We start from the raw sequence: 21131 nt of genomic DNA on the forward strand, positions 1-21131 counted from the left end.
ATTTTAGTTGCCTATGTGCTTCTTGCCCATCCTCTAGCTACAGTAGGGAGTATGGCCCTTAATGAGAACTTAAAGTGGGTTAGCTGGCTGGATGTTGGTTCAACTGTGGAGAATGTGATGCAAATACCAAGAATCTGACGTTCCCCACTACAGGTCAGGTTGATATGAGTCTAATCCATTTAGTAACAGGGGGAAGACAGGAAAGGTGAAGTAAGAAATAAGATAAGACTTGGAACAAGGAAGTAGATAAAATTTAGGGGATCTGGGCTGGAAGTATAGCTGAAAATACAATGAAGAGGATAGGACTGAGAGAATATATAGGGGATACAAGAGGTAAATACTGTTTTTTCCCTCCCTACCCTGAGTTGTAACATTTTCAAAGGCCTAAATAATTATTATGAACAGCGGAGATTTCTGGTGCTTTGATGTTTTCTGCACTACTCTACTGTAATTGTCAAAGAGTGGAATTCAACTAAAACACTAAAAGCACTCCTGCTGCTGTCAAATCACTCATAGCTTTTTCAGCAATGTGTACCTTGTCAGCAATTGCAAACTCCCACCAAGAGCACTCCAACTGCTGTTTTAGTCTTTTAACATTTTATAGAGTAAAAATTTTAAAACTTCTGTACTGGCTGTTACATGGCAGCTCGCATTGACTTTAATGGAAGTCAAGCCACTGACTTTGTTGTTATTTTTTTCATCCAACTCATTTTACCAAACACTGTACCCAAAGTTTCTTTTTTGATTTCCAGAGATAGTTATTGTTTGTATCCTACAGCGATTTGAACCTTCACTAGCTAATTCTTATGCCTACTTATTGTTTCTAGCATGGCACATCCTGTAGACCCCTATTAAGGGTAGGGTCTCATTGTGCTAGGCTGTTTATAAACACAGGATGAGAGACTGTCTGTTCAAATAGCTTTTTTCATAAGGGGTGGATGTGTGCAATAGTTATATCCACTGTTTATCTCTCTCTCTCTCTCTTATTCAGGGGTGGATGAGAGTTTTGTGGGGCCCAGGGCAGCACAATATCGCGGTGCCCCCCCTTTGGAGAAAAAACAGGAAAAAGGGGTCCCCTCCGTGCCCATTCCTCCAGTAGCCCCACACTGATCATGTGAGCTACCCCTCCTCATCCCCTCTCCTAACACCTCCCTCTACACACCTGCCCTGCCTCTCTCCTCTGGTGCTGGTCCCACCCCTGCAGGTGTCTGCCCTTCTGCTTCACCCCCAGAATCCCCTGACACCTGCACCCTCCTGGTGCCTCCCCCTTCCCTCACTGCCCCTGCGCCCTTTGCCCTCTTTTTCCCTGATGCCCACCCCCTCCTCACCCTCTGTCCCCATTCCCCTCATGCTCCTGTGCCCTCACAGATGCCTTGCTCCATCCCAACCTTCCTCACGCCCACCCCTTCTTTCAAGCCTTCTCCCAGCATCTCCCCCTCCCCTCTTTAATCCCCAGTTCCCTTACCCTCTCCTCTCCCAGAATCACCCTGTCCCTCCTCCCACTAACACCTCCCCTCCTGCCCTTTTCCTCATTGTCTCCACTTGGCCCCCTGGCATTTGTCTCTCCTCCCCTTTTTTCTCCTGATCTGCCACCCTCCCCTCAGCACAAGCCCCTTCCTCTACCATCCACCTTCTGCCTTCCAGTGTACAGGGCGGCCGTGGCCCCGGTCTAGGCTCCAGGCCACGTGCCGAACTATGCGGTCAATGCTGGGCCGAGCGGTTTTAAAGTCCCAGGCTGTGGCATCATTTCACGCCACACCACACCACGCCCGGGTGTCCCCTCTCAACTGTTGAACGGCGTTTCAGTACACTGTGCATGCGCTCCCTCGGCCCCACGTGGCCCATACTGGCCGGTGCCAGGGAATTTCAGAAGTGCGGGGCTGTGGCGCCCTGCCACAATCCTCCCACCCTCCTCCTCCTCCTCCAGCAGCCGCCGTCCGGCCCTTCGGCGGATGGCCCACTGGGAAATTCCCGGTATCCCACCGGCCAGTCCACTCCTGGCGCGGGGCCTATTGAAGGGCGGAGCCCTGCCCTATATCCGCCGCTGCTCATATTGATGCATACACTTTTATTCTATGTCTACACTACAAGCTAAGGGTGTGATTTCTCTGCTTGCATATGCATACTCAGACTACCTTCATGAGAACTAGCATGAGTATAAATAGCAGTGTAGCCACAGCAGCAGGGGGAATGGCAGCAGAGGCATGGCTTCGCTATGCCACGTATATTCCCATGGAACCGGTGAGTACATAACCCGGATTGCGAAGCTTTGCCTCTTCTGTTCCAACTCATGTTACTGTTGTCACACTGCCCTTTATAGTTGTATTAGCTCAATGAGAGCTAGATCAAGTAGATGTATGAAAGCATGGATATCACCTCCATCTCTATTGGGTAGATATAGAGGGTGTGTCTAGACTACAGGGTTTTTTTTTTTTTTAAAGTGGCCTTTTTTCGAAAAAACTTCTGCTGCGTGTAGACTGCTGCCACGTTCTTTCAAAAGTAAATTGAAAGAACACAGCAGTTTTTTGACAGTGGAAAACCTCGTTTTACGAGGAATAATGCCTTTTTTCGAAAGTGCTCTTTTGAAAAAAGGCACTATATAATGCAAGCTGTGCTTTTTCGAAAGAGAGCATCCAGACTGCCTGAGTGCTCTCTTCCTAAAAAGCGGCTTGCTTTTTTGAAAGTACTGATTGTAGGCTAGACACTCTTTTTTGAAAGAGGCTTTTTCAAAAAAGCACGTTCAAAAAAGCCTGTTTCAAAAGAGGCTTGCAGTCTAGACATAGCCAGAGAGAGACACACACACAATGGAGGAGGAATTCATGATGGTGTGGTTTCAGATTTTTTATCAGTAATTGTTTGAAATCACTTCAAATTTCACAAATAGCCAATTCAAAAATAAGTTAGGCTTTGATTCAGCAAACTACAGGCCTAACAAAAGCATGTGAATAGGTTCATTTGCTTCAATAGGAATATTCCTATACTTAAAACTATGCATATGCTTAAATGCTTTTCTGAATCCTTATGCAGGTCACCCCAAAATCTTCATACTGCATCATTGTATATTTTGTACATGACACATATGTAACAGAAAAACTACTTCATGATAATTCACTGATTTTTTCCAGTTCCCTATAGTGCTAATGCTTGCATAGAGATTCATCTGTCTCTACTTGCATAATATATTAGGGACATTTTAAAATATCGTAGCTACATTTGAAACACATTTGATATGCTATGCAGTGTTGCAACATGCTATATAAATGTTTAATATAGTGCCTGTAAATTATTTTGAATATTTTATATGTATATAAAAAATCTATTTGGGTATATTAAATAAACCCAACAGATGTTTTGGATATGGAAAGAATATCTGCTGTACATTTAGTACATGTTATTTTTCTTCATCGGAAAGCTTCAACAAAACATGAATTTGGAACCTACAGCAAGTGGGCTTAAATTGGACTCCAATCTCACATGGCTATTCCAGTTTAATGTGCCAGTCTGGCTTAATGTACACACGCAGATGAATGTAAATAGAATACAGGCAACAAGGAACCCTCACTAGTTGATATGTGGATAGCTGAAAGTATCTTGGGCAGAGCTAGATTGTTTTTATTTTATTTTATTTTATTTTATTTTATTTTATTTTATTTTATTTTATTTTATGATTAAACAAATGTTTATGGAGAATGGAATGGAATTCAGGGTTAATTGAAAAACTGAAAAAGAAAAAGCAACAAAAAACAACAAAAAATCAGCTCCCCCCCAATCTCACACCTGCTTTTGCTTTTTGTGTCTTCATTTTCTGAAGAAAACAACAACAAATTTCAACATACATCCAGACATTTTCACTAACGTAGGTAGGGAAATAAAAGTATCGACCAATTCTAATACTGAACTTCTGTTGTCTTTATACTTTCACAATATGAAAAGAACAAGTGAGTTATAGATTGCAAAAAAGAACAAAAAATTGCAAAATGACAAGTTGTTCTAATAATTAGGATATTTGATTTTTTAAGGTGATCAGATTTTAAGGCCTTAGGACAAGAATAGCTTCTCACTATGGCTGTGTCTACACTGGCACCCTTTTCCGTAAAAGGGATGCTAATGAGACACTTCGGAATTGCAAATGCCGCGGGGGATTTAAATATCCCCCGCGGCATTTGCATGAACATGGCTGCCGCTTTTTTCCAGCTCGGGGTTTTGCTGGAGAAAAGCGCCAGTCTAGACGGGATCCTGCGGAAAATAAACCCTTTTCCGGAAGATCCCTTATTAGGGATTTGAAAGTAGGAATAAAGGATCAATTCCTACTTGAAAGTAGGAATAAGGGATCTTCCGGAAAAGGGTTTATTTTCCGCAAGATCCCATCTAGACTGGCGCTTTTCTCTGGCAAAACCCCAAGCCGGAAAAAAGCGGCAGCCATGTTCATGCAAATGCCGCGGGGGATATTTAAATCCCCCGCAGCATTTGCAATTCCGAAGTGTCTCATTAGCATCCCTTTCACGGAAAAGGGTGCCAATGTAGACACAGCCTATATGTTTGTACAGCACTTTGGTCCCAGTCTAGGTTGGGACTTACTGGTACTACTAAAATAATAATAATAATACTCATAATAATGAATAATAATTTCACTTTACATTTAAACTATGTGACCTTTTAGGAAAGACAATAAGACCTTCTCTGAAGAATCATTGTTGGATAAAATTGTAATATGTTACCTTTATAAATATAAGCCAAGGTTCAAGAAAACACTACCATGGTTACTGATGGTAGATTTGGGAAGAAACTGTTAATTAAAAAGAGATGCAGGAAACAGATGGACAATCACATAAATGTGCTTAAAAACTTAGCTACAAAGTTCAGCTACAAAGGATGTATGGACTGATCAGACACAAATGTGCCAACTGTTACATTTTCCACAACAGGACGGGAGTTGGTTTTAGTAATACAGCTAAGGATTCTGTGCTCCACTGTTTACTTCTTTTGGGGATTTCCCACATGTCTGTTTCTTTGCCAGTATATCAACAATACATACCGTTTTGTGGAATGTTCTTTTAGTAGTATTACACCTTTAAAAACTGTACGTTCTCAGTAAATATAACAGTATCTGACAAATTATCACTGAACTTTAGAAGTTAGAAAAGATCAGTCCGACAAGACAATCTTCCTCTACCAATGTATGATTGGTTCCTACAGACTATACTTTAAGATTGTGTAGATCAATGTACTTTTAAATTCCTAGAGTTCCTTTAAAATGTTCAGAAAGAAAGTGTTAATAGAGTTGGACAGGATAATAACTGTCCAGAAAAAAAAAGTTGTTGACATTATAAAAAAAGTCATGGATGCCAAATTACAACACAAAACTTATATCATGCTGTTATCTATCTTGAAATTTAATTAAACATTCTTAAAATCCTCCTATCAATCACCTAGAACAGATTGAAAACCAGAAGCACAGCCTGTCTTATGTAATGCCTAGCAGCACATAAGTTTTGCTTTAGGACAGTAGGCTCCCTAAAGCCTTGGGAATACAGGATAGAAACTGGCAGGTTTATTGAGTAGCAGGATGCTTATTTTTTTTTTAAAAAAAAAAAGGCTGTTTGAACCAAGGACAGTATGTGTAGAATTTCAATGTTTATTATTTCTATGAGTCACTGGATTACACCAGTGTAAATAAAGATCAGATTCTGTTCCTGCATCTTCGATAAAACTCACAGTGGAATCAGGTTTGGGTCTTTACTGTCCATCATGATCCATCCTATAAAACTTACTACTTTTCCTTTCTAAGCATACTTTAACAGGTGTGAGCTCAAACTTAACACTTTATTTAGCCAAACAATAAACCCATGCTAGGTTTTTATGCTGGTTGTGATATTGAGACAATAATGGCCAACGTGCTTACTGACACTTTGCAGAAAAACTGGAATGGATTTATTGCCATTTTACTTGGTTAAACAGCTGTTTTTGACACCATCAGTCATTTGAGGCCATCAGTCATTTATCATCCTAAACTTCTGTGGTTTAGAGTGCAGTAGAGTGGAGTCTTATCTTTCTAATAATTCTTCTCTGTTTCATGTGAAGATCAAACTTTTCACATTCTTATGCTTTATAAATGTTGGTGCGCCTCAGGGCTTGGGCCTGGGTCTGGGTCTTTTACATCTTTCATTATATTTAAGTCCTCTTGAAGTGTTGATTGTGTCACATGGCTTTCATTATCATATGCACTCTGATGTTGTTCAGATCTGTGGTTCTTTTTAACCTTTCCTGCTGAGGTCAGTAACTGTATCATTGAGTGTCTAACAGCTGTCTCCTTCTGAATGTCTCATAATATTTTGACATTAAACATGGACAACTGGGAGGTTTTGTTAATTGGGTCCGACAGTCTGTATTCTACTTTTGGTTCACATTCCATGGAATCCATTCAGTAGCTTCCACTGAGAATGCGGGTGTTATTTTTGACTTTCCTTTGTCTTTTTTCAATGTACATTTATTCCTTCAGTAGAATCATGCCACTATCAATTATCTACCATCTTCCAAATTTGCATGTTACTTGGTTATTAGAACTGCAAAAACATTAGTACATCCTGCTCCTCTAGTCTCATGTTTGCAATAGCCTGGACACATATTTACAATGGACATGCTGTTCTGCTTGGCAGTAAAATGGAGGTCTATGTGAGGCTGTGCAGGTGTTGCCAGGGATACTGGACAAAGTGTGCACCTTGGCATAGGAGTAAGTTAAACTAATATTTGGAGGGGAGAGTATTGCTTTACCATGTAGTTCCTTTAAGTCCTTATTGCACTACTACTGACTGGGCTTCTTCTGGGGTATTCTGTGAATGAGGCCTGATCCACAGACACAATTGAATGCATTTGTTTAAAGGTATGCTTTATAAACGTATTTAGTTAAACCGGTGCAGCCCTGTGTTTAGACACTCTTAAATGGATTTATACCTGGCTTATGTTGGTGGGGCCTCAGTTGGCAGGGACAGGTCTTGCCTTCCCCAGCCAGCTGTTCATCCACTACCCAAGCTGAGTGCATAACTGGGGCTCTGGATTCAGGGCTGGCCCTACCATGAGGTGAACTGAGGCGGCTGCTTCAGGTGCCAGACTGTGGGGAGGGGGGCATCTCTAGGACCCAGAATGTAGAAAATTGTGTCTGCTGCTGGTGCATATGTAGGTAGCAGATCAGTAGCAGTACCATGAGAAGTGTAGAACAGGAAGAAGGCAGAATTGAGACCTTTCAGAGTTTTGGCCCAAGCAAGGGGGCAGGCCGCATCATTTGAGCTCCTCGCCTCAGATGCCAAAATGTTGTGGGCCGGCCCTGTCTGGATTCCTCTGGGTGTCAGAGCATCTAAAATGTAGGCATTGAAATTCTGAGCAGTGTGGCATTTAAGTCCCTTTGTAGATCTATTCATTAGTGCATTCCCTGTATAAAATTCTTCTATGGTGCTCTCTAGTCCCCACAAGAGACAATGGAAATTCAGAAAATATTTAAAAAATAAAATTTTACATGACTAGACAAAGCAGGTATTTCATTACTTGTTTAGCTATTTTGTATTCTCACACACTAAAAAACTGTGTTTAGAAGAGCTCGGAGCACAGATTCAGCACTGTTACCTGGGGAAAGAGTAGGGGAGAAAACAGTGCTGAGCACTTTACTGCTGATCTTCCTGCATGGTTTCATTCAAAGAGCTGTAGGCATACTTTCTCTGCTTCACAGATGCCACATGGCATCACGAGCCTTCTTTTGATGCCATCTGCAGGAGGAAAAATTCAGCATGGCCTGCAAATAGGGCGAAAGTCATTACAGTTGAATGAATGAAATGAGACACATAATTTCAATCAGCAGAAGGGTCCTACAGGGAAAATCAGTCCAAATTAGTTCAGTTTCTGCTGGAGGAGCTTTAGAAAGATTTTAGAAAATGATTGTTTGGAAAGTTTGATTGATTGTATATCAGGAGGAGAGTTGGGAAGGAAAATATGGAGCGAACGCATTTTTAGGAGCTGGTTCTCTTGTTTCCTGGAATTTTCTTAAATTTCCAAGCAGTCAAAAATCTAGAGACTATCAATAAATTGATCAACATAATTTATTCCTAACTTTGCATTTGAGAAGAATAAATCCAGAGAGTGTCTTCCCTGCTTCTTTTTGTCATAAACGTGATTTCGTATCAATGAATCTTGTACTATCCTGGTGGATTTGGGGTTTTGGCAGTTTCTTAGCCCAAACTTCTCTTTTAACTCTTGTCCAAAACAGAACTTAAAATATAAATAGAACTTTTATATTCTCGGCAGGGGAAAAGATCACACAAAACCATGATAAAGAAATTAATCATGCTTTATGAGGCTATACATATAGTGAGAAAAAGTACAAACTAATAGGCTGCGTCTAGACTGGCATGATTTTCCGGAAATACTTTTAACGGAAAAGTTTTTCCGTTAAAAGTATTTCCGCAAAAACGCATCTACATTGGCCCCGGAGTTATCGTTATAACGATGTGCTTTTGCACAAAAGCGCGTCTACATTGGCAGGACACTTTTGCACAAAAGCAGAAGCCCGGAACCATTTTGCAGAGGGCAAAAGGGCACCAGCCCTTTCCGGGGGCAGGGGCTGGAGCTCCTTTGAGACACGTGCTTAAAGGGATCTCCCTGCACAGCCGTTGCTCTTCTGCTGCGTGCTTTGGGATCTCTTGCAGGGACTGACAGCCATAGCAGTTTTGGTGGTTGCCCTCTGCCTTTTTGGTCACCACTGCCTTTTGCCACTTAGTGCCTTTGCCTGTTTTGTTTTTTTCATCTCCCTTGTTTTTTCTGCCATGGAGCCAGGGGTGGCCATGTGCCTGCTCTGGCCCCTTCTGGCCATTTTGGAGGGCCTGCACCTGGTGCTCCAGGCTGCTGCCCTCCTGTTCCAGGACCTGGAGGTGCAGATCGCTTTGGACTCCCTCACCACGGAGGCCATGGCGTCCCTGTGGCATCCCCACCCCAGCGTGGAGAGGCCACTGTGGAGACTGGACACCAGTACGGACTGGTGGGACCGGCTGGTCCTGGGGCAATGGGGCGACCAGCAATGGCTCCGGAACTTTCACATGTGAAAGCGGATGTTCCTGGAGCTGTGTGCCTGGCTCGCCCCTGTGCTCCAGGGAGCCACCACCCGGTTGTGGGCACCCATCCCCGTCAACAAGAGGGTCACCAGCACAGTCTGGAAGCTGGCCACCCTGGACAGCTACCGATCGGTGGCAAACCAGTTCAGGATGGGCAGATCCACCGTCGGTGTCATCGTCATGGAGGTAAGTCCCAGGGGGAGTGGGGTGGGAGAGGGTGCTGCACTCTATGGGTTTAGGCCATCCCACCCTTGCACAGGCCTGCTGGTAGGGGAGAGGGGGCGTGGGGTGTGTGCGTGTTTGTGTGTGTGTGTGAGAGCACAGAGGGCATCACGGGGGGGGGGGCCGAAGGGGAGCGCACACTCACCCTGCCTTATGTGATGTGTTCCCCTGTGTTTCTGCAGGTCGTCCACGCCATCAATGACATCCTGCTCCCGGGAGTCATTCGACTGCGCGACGTGGATGCTACGGTGGCTGGCTTCACTGCCCTCAGGTTCCCCAACTGTGGGGGATCCCTGGATGCAACCCACATCCCCGTCCGGGCCCTTTTTATGAACAGGAAGGGGTACTGCTCGATTGTACTCCAGGCCCTCGTGGACCACCCTGGCTGCTTCCTGGATGTTTATACGGGCTGGTCCGGCAGGGCACATGACTCCCGCCTACTACAGAACTCCAGCCTGTTTCACAGGTTGGAGGTGGGCTCCTACTTCCCCTGGTGGGAGTTTACTGTCGGGGATGTGCTTATGCCCATCTGTGTCATCAGGGACGCAGCCCACCCCCCGCTGCCCTGGCTAATGCGGCCCTACACGGGGCGGCCGGACCAGAACCGTCCCCGGATCAACGACCTTCTCAACTCCGCAATCAAGTGGAGTGCGCCTTCGGCCACTTGAAAGCCCGCTTCTGGTGTTTGCTCACTCATCTCGAGATGGGTGAGCGGAATGCTGCGTGCTCCACAATCTTGGCAGCCGAGGGCCAGGCCTATGATCAGGCCTGCACAGCTGCCATCCGCCAGGCGCACCAGGATGGGGTGTGCATCCAGGAGGCCCTGACGAACATGTTCTCCCAGGCCCCATAGTAGGGTTGCCTCAGTCTCCCTTTACGACTCCCTCCCATCTCCTATCCTTCCCCCACCCCTCCCCTCCCCTCCCCTTCCCTTACCTCCCAATAAACACCAAACAGTTTTTCTGTGGGGAGATCTAGGATGGGAGGGGGAGGAGCTACTCCTGGGAGGTGGCCCCTGTGACCGCTCCTGCGGGGGCAGACCTGCACATGGGGGGCAGGCCACGTCGGGTCAGGCTGAACGGGGAGGTGGGCAGGAGGGGCAGGGGCAGGAGGGGGCAGGGACAGTGCTAGGGGAGAGATGGTGGGTGCATGGGGCAAGGCCATGCCATAATGGATGGCATGGCCAATGTGTGCAGTGAGGGTGGCTATTGAATCCGCCATGTGGATGCACTGGGCCTGGAAGGAGCCCCAGGCCTCCTGGTGCCACTGCATGTCCGCCTCCACGCACCAAGTGATGGCTGCCTCGACGCTCTCGATGGCCTGCACGTGGCGCCGAAGGAGCTGCTCCCAGTGGCAGAGATGCTGCCGTGGTGGTTGGGTGGCTGGGGGTGCTGCTGCTGCCGCTGCTGCACAGCTAGAGGGTCCCCGGCTTGTGCTTGGTCCCGTTGCAGGGAACAGAAGAAAGGATGGGTCAATCAGGCAGCCCGGCCACTGTCCCCACACCTCATGCCCTCCACCCTTGAGCCCAGGTGACCCCACAGTAGGGTGGCTTGGGCCCACTCGGTTACCCCCCTATCCCTCATGTTGTATGTTTGCATACAGGACCGCCCCTGGAGTAGGGTCCTCCTCCATGTATTGTAACCACCAGTCTGTGTCCTGGCCCCGTGGAGGGTGGGAGGGCGCTTGTGTTGTGTTAACCTGTGGAACTCACTGCTGGTGGAGGCTGTGAAGCTTTGGGCTAATCAATGGTGTTTGACAGGGAGTGAGATGAATCCCCACACAGTGTCTGGGAGCACATCTAGCAGATGTGGTCTGGGCTCTCAGATCCCCATCACGTGGGATGTCTCCTGGATGGAACCAGGAGAGTGACTGGGGAGTGTCCCATCCTTGCAGCAAAACTCAGGTGGCCCTAGGGCCAGCCCGAGCGCTTCCCCCCTCCCCCTCCTGCTAGCCCTTACACACGTAGCCCAGGGACATATGTGGCCGCAGTGAGGACTTCCCTCGGGGGGCCATCCAATTCACCAGGAGCAGGCGAGGGGCTCCGTGGGGGCCATGCTCACGGGCTATGATGCCGCGGTTTTCCCAGGAGCAGCTGGCTGTGCCTCACAGCCAGGCATGGGACAGTGTGCCGTTCTGCGTTCTGCACCCTGGCGGAGGTGCGGGCTCCGACCAGGATGGGGCCCGTCTTTTTCTAGCCCTGGGGGCCTCCTGTGCTGGGGGTATGGGTGCCTGATCCCCCCTGGAGCTACCATCGTGGTCTGGGGTGGCGTTGGGGACAGCAGGGGCCACATGGCAGAGCTGTGGCCAGAGGTCCGAGAAGGGCTCCTGCCTCGGGACCTCAGCAGCCTGTGTCTGCTTTAAGTGGGCTCGGGTTACCAGGAAATCCAGGAGCTGACTGTGGCTACAGAGTCTCCAAACGGCCATTAGGGCTTTTTTCCGTTTAGCCTGCTTTTCCGCAAAATGTCTTAGCTGCCTGTCTACACTGGCCCTCTTGCACAAAATCATTTCCGCAAGAGGGCTTTTTCCTGAATGGGAGCGTCAAAGCATTTGTGCAAGAAGCACTGATTTCAGACAGTAGAACATAAGTGCTCTTGCACAAAATCAAGTGGCCAGTGTAGACAGCTGGCAAGTTTTTGCACAAAAGCAGCTGCTTTTGCTAGACGCACCCATAATGTATATCCGATTGTACATACCTCCTACAAACCTAGTACACTAAAGAAAGCTCTAGCAGTCCAGGACTTTGCTGTTAACTCTTTCTCCAGACAGAACTTTTGCTTAAATTCTCTAATTGTGCTTCCTCATTGCAGTTTTCCATATCTAGCTCTCTGAGCATCTCCCCTCAAATGCTCATGAATGTTTACATTCCCTCCTCTATCAAGTGCATCCAATAACAGAAGCAGGAAACAGCTTCCTGGGACGGTAGCTGCTCACTTCTATACTGGACAAACCTCTCTTAATGCAACCTCATTTTGAGATAAGATTCTTGGGAAAGCTCCAAAATCTCTTCATAGATTAGTAAACTAAAGTGAATCTTTCTTGTTGGAGGGGATGGTTGCACAATCCTATCACTTACAAGTCATGGTTCTCAAATAATCCTTTCAGTTAGGCCCCGTTTTGCTATTCTGGGCACTAAGGCTTTCAGAAATATAAACAAACCATCCATATATAAATACAGGATGGAAGAAAGAAAAACACTGTTATATTCTTTGTGCAACAACTGTCTGTCAAGTACAAACACTCATATCCTTTAATATCATATATTAGTCATGCATAGATATTTGTCTGCTTTTGCTGAGATGTCTGCCTCAAACTGTTCATTGTTTTCAAAAAGGGGCCTGCTGGATAAAGTGAAAAATCAGGTCTACAAAACACTTTCTGTTCTTGTGGTTGTTCCTTAATCTATCTTCCTCATGTTTTGGAATTCATTGTGCTCAAAGCTAATAAACTTGGTGTAAACTTAAACTCCATAAAGTTTAGGAAGAATGTAAGCCTAACAGTCTCTCCACAGTGAGGGAATTTTCCCTCAGATCATTTTCACTTCATTCCTGGCATAATATGGGAAAGCTTCAGTAGCTAATATAAGACTGGAGCTTCATTAATATGTTACCCAAAATTAGAAAGCCAGATTCTGGTCTTAGTGATTCTGGTATAAATCCAGAAGCATTTCTCCTCATAGATATTACTCCAGAGTTTTGTAAATTATATCTGGTTCACTGTTTGGGGGCTTCATAGGGTTGCCAGGTGTCCAGTTTTGAACCAGACAGTCCAGTATTTGAGCTTCCTGTTTGGGAAACAAACTGGGAAAATATGAATGAGAAAATATAAATGTCCAGTATTTTCTAAATAAGATGTAATGTATATTGTGATGTAATGTCAAGTGTGTCCAGTATTTTTGTTGAAACCATCTGGCAACCCTAGGGCTTCATATTTTAAAAATTGCATGATTTTAATGTATATACTACTGTAAAATGTTGGTTATTTTTTTCCAACCAATGAAACCTTACAGAAGAAATATGAGGCCTCTCATCCAAAATCACACACATCCCAAAAAGCCAGGTTAGAAAAATAATATTTCAGGTAATTTCTATAAAAACTTAAGCACATTTAAATGCCTTTCTCACAAGACTGAAACTATACAAACTATGAATGTGGTGCAAAGAAAGAAGACTTAGACCTAATTCGTTTAAGTTATTCTCATTTAAATGATCACATTATTTATCTCTTGTTATGGTTGTTATCACAGCTTTAAAATATTATTTTTCAAAGCTATTTTTCCAAGTAAAATATATTGGATTAGATAAATACATCAAACTGTCATGCAGTGACTCAAGAGCATGTGTACCATCTTCGGGGCAGACTATTAAGACGCGGAGCACAAACAGCAAACTGGCTGTGAGTTCTGTACTTAGATTTCACAAACCAAGTATTGAATATAAATTTATCAGGCACTATAACCAACCAAATACCCAAGGAGTCACAGACAGTCTGCTAGGGCACTCTGATGTAGCTTGTCATTTAAGGCAAACTTGTCCTTGTGATAGATGGCCCCTTATGCCAGAAAAATACAACTATGTTCAAGGTACACCCAGTCCCAAAGGACCAATTATTTATGTCAGGTCAGCTGCACCTTAGATCCCACCAGCAGAGACCATGATTATTGCCAATGCTATTTCTCTCTCTCTGTATGAAAAAAATTTCCTGTAGGATGACAGAGTGATGACATCATGTCAGTCTGCTCCCTCGCCTCCGCCCTCTGCTGCTTGCTGGGGCCAGCTGCTACATGTGGGCTGCTCCAGCTGCGCTGCTGGTGAGGAGCTGATATGGCTGGGTCCTGTCCACCATCTGAGGCTGACCAGTGGCTGGGGGGCAAGCCGGGACTCGCCCAGTCTCAGCCTGGCCCCCCTCATGGCCAGAGAGAGAGCTGGGGCTAGTGCGCCAGGGCCCAGTCCTGCCCTGCCTGGTGGCCAGAGGTGGGGGAACAGCTGGGGCTGGCTGGCGGGGAGGGTGAGCTAGAGCCAGCCAGAGGATGTGGGGGAAGAGCTGGGACTTGGGACTGGGCTCTCCCTGGGCGAGCGTAGCAAGCAGGGGAACCAGCCCCCTAGCAATAAATTAGCTAAGGATTTATTAATTAAGAAAAGAAATATGAGTTATTTACAAGATTAAAGCAGGTAAATCTGCATTGTGAGCTATAGTCTTAGGTTCCAGAAGCGTTTGTAATTAGTAAGCTCATCCCTTGGGGTTAACCCTGGAGATTTCTTGCTTATGCCTAGAATATAGTCCTGCATTTTGCTCTCAAGAGTTCAAGCACTTTAGGGGAGAGGTTCCTAACCCTTTCTTATTGCATATCCCTTTCCAAGCTGTTGGTATATGCTTACCCTTCTTATCCCTGATACTTTGTGTATTCTTCTTAACACTATCTGGGTATGTCTACACTAGAAAGTTAGTTCGAACTAACGGACGTTAGTTCGAACTAACTTTCCTATGCGCTACACTAGCGCTCCGCTAGTTCGAATTTGAATCGAACTAGCGGAGCGCTTAGTTCGAACTAGGTAAACCTCATTTTACGAGGACTAACGCCTAGTTCGAACTAGCTAGTTCGAACTAAGGGCTGTGTAGCCCTTTAGTTCGAACTAGTGGGAGGCTAGCCCTCCCCAGGTTTCCCTGGTGGCCACTCTGGCCAACACCAGGGAAACTCTATGCCCCCCTCCCGGCCCCGGACCCCTTAAAGGGGCACGGGCTGGCTACGGTGCCCGTGCCAGGTGCAAGCCTGCCAGCACCCAGCTAGCAGACCCTGCACCTGGCACGGCACAGAGCCACCCACCCGATGCCCCCCAGCCCACCCCCTCTTGCCGGGACCAGGCTGGCGGCTCCCAGGAGCTTGCCCTGGACCGCAAGAGGCGGGCACCTTCCTGGGCTAGTGCGGACATCGTGGACCTCGTCCACGATCTCCGCACTAGGCACAGGAAAGTGGCCGTCTAGGGCAGGAGAGCTGCCAGCCTGGCCACCCAGGACCAGGTGTGCATGAAAATCAAGGGGGTCCACTGAGACCCCCGACACTGAGCCCTGAGCTTACAATGGCCGTACTGGGTCAGACCAAAGGTCCATCTAGCCCAGTAGCCTGTCTGCCAACAGCGGCCAACCCTAGGGACCCTGGAGGGGATGGACCGAAGACAATGACCAAGCCATTTGTCTCGTGCCATCCCTCTCCAGCCTTCCACAAACTTTGGGCAGGGACACCACTCCTACCCTCTGGCTAATAGGACTCCATGGACCCAACCTCCATGACTTGATCTCACTTCCCTTTAAACTCTGTTCTAGTTCTAGCCTTCACAGCCTCCTGCAGCAAGGAGTTCCACAGGTTAACTATTTGCTTTCTGAAGAACAACAACTTTCTCTTACTAGTTTCAAGCCTGCTACCCATTCCTTTCCTTTGGTGTCCTCTAGTCCTTCTTTATGGGAACTCAGGAAGAACTTTTCTGACTGCACCCTCTCCACCCAACCCCTGCTTTTAGAGACCTCTATCCTGTCCCCCCTCCGTCTCCTCTTTTCTAAGCTGAACAGTCCCAGTCTCTGTAGCCTTTCTTCATCTGGGACCTGTTCCCAACCCCTGATCATGTTAGTTGCCCTCCCCTCTCCCAGCCTTTCTCTTCCCCTCTCCCACCTCCTTTTCCCAGTCTCCCCCAGTTTTTTTCAATAAAGACAGAGTCAATGTTGGAAGAAATGTTATCTTTATTTTGTACATCAATAAGAAGGGGGGCTAGGGAAGGGTAAGTGGAAGGAGGTGAGGGAGGTATGGGGTACGAGCCCCCGATGGGGAGGACTGGGCTGTCTCTGCGGGCTTCTGGGAGTGGAAGCTCTCCTGCAGCCCCCCAATTACTCCCTCTCCCCAGATGGCAGCCTGCGGCAAGTGCAGCCGGGCTGATGGCCGAGTGGTGTGATGTGCTCAGTGTGGGCACTCAGGGCACTCCAAGCCAGAACTTCTTTGCAAGCGGGGCACCCCTTAGAACTGTGTGTCCGGGGTGGGGGTCGGGACCCTTTAAGCGCAGCCCTCGGCTAGCCTGAGACAGCATCTCCATGCTCTAAGTCCTCCTTTTATGCCCTGCCGGCACTGCTTCCGGGCAGCCTTAAGCCCTGTTCAGAGTCCACTCAATGTGGACTTACTAGTTCGAACTAGCAAAACGCTAGTTCGAACTAGTTTTTAGTTCTAGATGCGTTAGTTCGAACTAGCTTAGTTCGAATTAACTAATTCGAACTAAGTTAGTTCGAACTAGCGCTGTAGTGTAGACGTACCCTCTGTCTTTTAGCCATCTGTTTCATGGTTACGTACAATATAGTGTGAAATATACAATTGACATCCCCCTCTGCCTAGTTCTGAGCTTAGTTAGACTGGACGTTTGCAAGGCAACTGAACTCATACTGTACCGTGTTTGGATGTCGGGGCTCTGTATGCCAGGGTCTCTGTATCTGTGTTCTCAATGTTACATTTTGACGTAAATTAACTAGCATATTTTATATAACAAATTCCCAGAGAGTTTTAGAGTTTTGTCTGAGTAGCGTATTATGAAAATTCAATCAACATAAAATAATTAATAAATAAAATCCACCATTACACAATTCTCTGACATACTCTCCAGAGATAGCTCACAGCCCCTTGGGGTATGCGTTCCAGAGTTTTGGAACCCCTGCTTCAGGAGATGCAAAGTGAGATTTGCGATATTCTGAGTGAGATGAATGACTGCAAGTTGTAGTGGCTGAATGGCTAGTTAGAATTACCACTCAAGAGATCACAGTGGCTTCAGGGCTCCTCTCGGACTTCTGCCTGCTGCACTAGATTCTGTCCCACTGAACTGATTCAACAAGAGAAGGCTGTGGAGCCCTAACATATGTCTACACTGCAATTAAAAACTTGCAGCTGGCCCATGCCAGTTGCCTTGGGCTCAAGCTGATTATTTGTGGTGAAGATGTTCAGGTTGGGGAGATTCCTTCATGTCTTGTAGTTAGTTAGCACTGGATTTTTTTTCCTTCCTAAATGTAGTACTATGCACGGGTATTGACTAAGGTTGCCAGGTGTCGGTTTTGAACCGGACAGTCTAGTATTTGAGCTTTCTATTCAGGAAGCAAATTGAGAAAATATAAATGTCCAGTATTTTCTAAATAAGATGTAATGTAGATTGTGATGTAATGTCAAGTGTGTCCGGTATTTTTGTTGAAACCATCTGGCAACCCTAGTATTGACTTGACTTTCATCTTGCTTATTTCAGACTAATTCTCCAATTTCACGAGGCTGTTTTGAATTTCTAATCTTGCCCTCCACAATGCTTGCAACAGTTTGGTGTCATCCACAAATGTTATAAGCATACTCTCCACTCCATTACTGAATGTGCTGGATAGACTGCCCCATTAGAGGTTTTCTCCCACTTTGACAGTGAACTATTGAGTATAATCTTTGAGTATGGTTTTCAACTAGTTGGGCATCCTCTCTAATAGTAATTTATTCCTGGCCAAATTTCCTTTGAAATATCATCAATATACAGATGACACAGTTTCAAATCTAGTTTCAACCAGATACTAGCAGTGTAGTAAACAAAATTTGTCCTTAAGAATCCAAAATTCTTGAGGTCTAGCTTTCATACAGTTTGATTTGTAGTGTGCTTTTCATACTACACCAGAGAAATATGCATAAAAAAAGAAAAATGCATGTAAAGTACATATTTATTTTATAGAGCATTTAATGAATAGTTTTGTTTCTCATGGGAAAATGAGAATAAAAAAATAAATTTGCAGTGAAAATAGTACAATAAATTCTTTTGGCACATGATGTAAAACAATAATTGGAGAAAGTCCAACAGGTCTTTTCAGTTAGCCTTTATTTTCCTCTCTGCCTCCTTCAAAATGCCATGTGAACAATTTGTTTAAGATTTTGCTTTTGCTTTGTAGGCAGTGGGCTTTTCTCATTATGCTCCCAGTTCCCTAAAGTTTATTTTCTGCCTTCTTCTTCTGACCAGTGGCTGCAGGAATAATGTATCTAAGAGTAATGAATTCTTTTCAGAACTTGTACAAACTGCTCCTCTGAGTCTTTTCTTGTACATAAACTTAAGCCTCTCTTCCTTAGTCATTTTTTACAATGTATATCTTGGATCCCTGCTGCCATCTTGATGGCTTATTCTGCCTCTTGATAAGGGTAATATTTCACATCCAAAGCACAGCCTCTAGTGTACAGGCAGTCCCCGGGTTACGTACAAGATAGGGACTGTAGGTTTGTTCTTAAGTTGAATCTGTATGTAAGTCGGAACTGGCGTCCAGATTCAGACACTGCTGAAACTGACCGCCAGTTCTGACTTACATACAGAATCAACTTAAGAACCCCAGGCATCCCCAAGTCAGCTGCTGCTGAAACTGATCAGCAGCTGATTCCAGGAAGCCCGGGGCAGAGCAACTCTGCCTGGGGCTTCCTGTAGTCAGCGCTGGTCAGTTTCAGCAGAAGCTGACTTGGGGACGCCTGGAGCAGAGCAGCTGGGGTGCTGCTGGGTTGCTCCAGTAGCGCCGCTCCTGGGTGCTACTGGACCAACCAAGCAGCACCCCATCTGCTCTGCCCCAGGCGTCCTGATTCAGCCGCTGCTGAAACTAACCAGCAGCGGCTGAATCAGGACCTGGGGCAGAGCAGCTGGGGTGCTGCCAGGTTGGTCCAGTAGTGCCCAGAGCGGGCACTGCAGGACCAATCGGCAGCGCCCCAGCTGCTCTGCCCCAGAGTCCAAAACAAAAGCCTGGTCTGCTGGGGGGGGGGGAGCACACTAGCTGCCCCCCCCTCCCCAGCAGACCAGGGACACGGGGAGGGGGACGGTCCCCAGCAGACCACAGGCTCACGGACTGAAGCCGCAGCCGCGGGGGGGTCCCGCGCCTCTCAGGCTTTGCCAGAGCAAAGCCTCAGAGGCGCGGGGAACCGCCGCTGCTGCCGCTTCAATCTGGGTGCCTGTGGTCTGCTGGGGACCGTCCCCAGCAGACCACAGGCTCCTGGACTGAAGCCGCAGCCGCGGGGGACCCCAGCAGACCACAGCAGACCACAGGCACAGGCACAGGACGGTCCCCCGCAGACCACAGGCACCCAGATTGAAGCGGCAGCAGCGGCGGTTCCCCGCGCCTTTGAGGCTTTGCGCTGGCAAAGCCTCAGAAGCGCGGGAACCCGCCCGGTGCCCCTGGTCTGCTGGAGACGGTCTCCAGCAGACCAGGGGCACCGGAGCAGCTTACGAACGGGGCTTTCTCGCCCCGACTTCCAGGGCGAGAAAGCCCCGTTCGTAAGTGCGGATCCGATGTAAGTCGGATCCGCGTAAGTCGGGGACTGCCTGTAATGCAGTGTTACTTTCATACCCGTACTTTTTATTTATTTTAATTTCCATTAGCAATGGCAATGCACCTTCTTGCTTATCTGTTTTACTTCAGCCAGTAACAACTGGATAGAAAAATTTTGATGATCATTTTTGAGGATTTTTGTTTACAACGTCCAGGTGTTCTCCATGCCAGCTTGCAGCCTGGAGCACACGTTCCCTCTGTCAACTCCTCAGCTGCATTTATGATGTACTTCAGAGGTCTTAGATTAGTTCCTATTACCTCTTACCCACTGCCCCATGGTACATCATAGGCCTTCTCAAACTGCCAGGTATCGCCCAACTCACACTCTGCCCCCCAGAATACCTACTGTAAGAATACTGGGGGGGGTGGAGTGTTTTTGCCCCCTGCGTCCCCCCTTCCCAGTGTTCCGGGGCCAGAGCAACTGGAGCTGCATGCCCTCCGCTCTCCCCGTGGTGCTAGGCTGGGGGCTTCCCTCCCTCAGTCTTACCTTCACGCACTGCCCATGCTTGTACCTCCCATTTTATCTTTACTTTTAAAAATTGTTTCCAAATTCATTGTCCAAGTTAGCCACTGTCCATAAATAATAAAACATTCAGCAGAAAGAGAAATTATGTACATTTTCCCACAATGCATAACTAGCCTTTGGAATTCATTTCTACAAAGTATCATTGAACGCCCAATGTTTAGCCTAGTTCCAAAAAGGGTTAGATCTTTTATGGAATGTGTAAAGTTATAGTAAATTAAATAAATAAACATGAATTTTATAAGGGATCTAAACCCTTCAGCTTTGGACTTTCATGATCTAACTGCTGGCTATTGTGGATTAGGTTCCCTGAGCATAGATAAACCCTGTTATTACCTAAGGTAGGGTTGCAGCTTGCACTTTTCCATGAGGTGTGGTGAACATGTCAATGCCAAAATGCTGGAGAAAATAATTCTTAATAACAACAATTCCAAATTCCTGAACACTGATTTCTGTAATATCTTTTTGAGAGGATATAGCTTGACCCCATTTGGGGGAACAGATGAGGGGTTGGATGTTTCTTATGGACGTTCACTTAAAAAGGCAATAATTTTTGCTGAATCAAACAGGCTGAGGATATCCATTGCCGTGTTTCCTGTGTTAATGAACTTAGTTTATGTCATGGCTCATGGCTTAAAAACTCCCTTTTACAACAAAGATTGACCCAATTAAAGCGTATTTTTTCCTAGAAGTAGATGGCAGTCACGCAATAAGCAGTGATTGAATTAATTCTTGTTTTGAGGGGTAGAGGGAGGGATATCATTCAGGTTGTTAGACCCCTTCCACAATGTGGTCTTTTAATGTTTTGGGTTAGGTAGCAGGCTTAGCCTTACCAGGATTCAGTCAATATACCTGCTCCATTATATTAAGCTCCTGAAAGCAGTTGTCCCTGCCATAGGACAGTTCAGAGCAGCTGCCTCAACTGTCCTATCAATGGATCCCAG

At 46.3% G+C, this 21131-nt stretch overlaps 1 long non-coding RNA gene across 2 annotated transcripts in view; it reads left to right on the forward strand.

Moving 5' to 3' along the window:
- The window catches only part of LOC142823734 (uncharacterized), a 52845-nt gene that overhangs the window by 12996 nt on the left and 18718 nt on the right, over positions 1-21131 (forward strand). The window contains exon 4 of one of the 2 annotated variants that reach the window (XR_012898888.1): positions 9500-14718. The exons of the other annotated variant lie outside the window; for it this stretch is intronic. This is a non-coding gene — a long non-coding RNA (uncharacterized LOC142823734). Of the gene's footprint in view, positions 1-9499; positions 14719-21131 lie in introns of those variants that run through there. 2 annotated transcript variants of the gene reach the window in all.

Source organism: Pelodiscus sinensis, chromosome 1 (genome assembly GCF_049634645.1).
Source record: "Pelodiscus sinensis isolate JC-2024 chromosome 1, ASM4963464v1, whole genome shotgun sequence".
Lineage (NCBI taxonomy): Eukaryota > Metazoa > Chordata > Testudines > Trionychidae > Pelodiscus > Pelodiscus sinensis.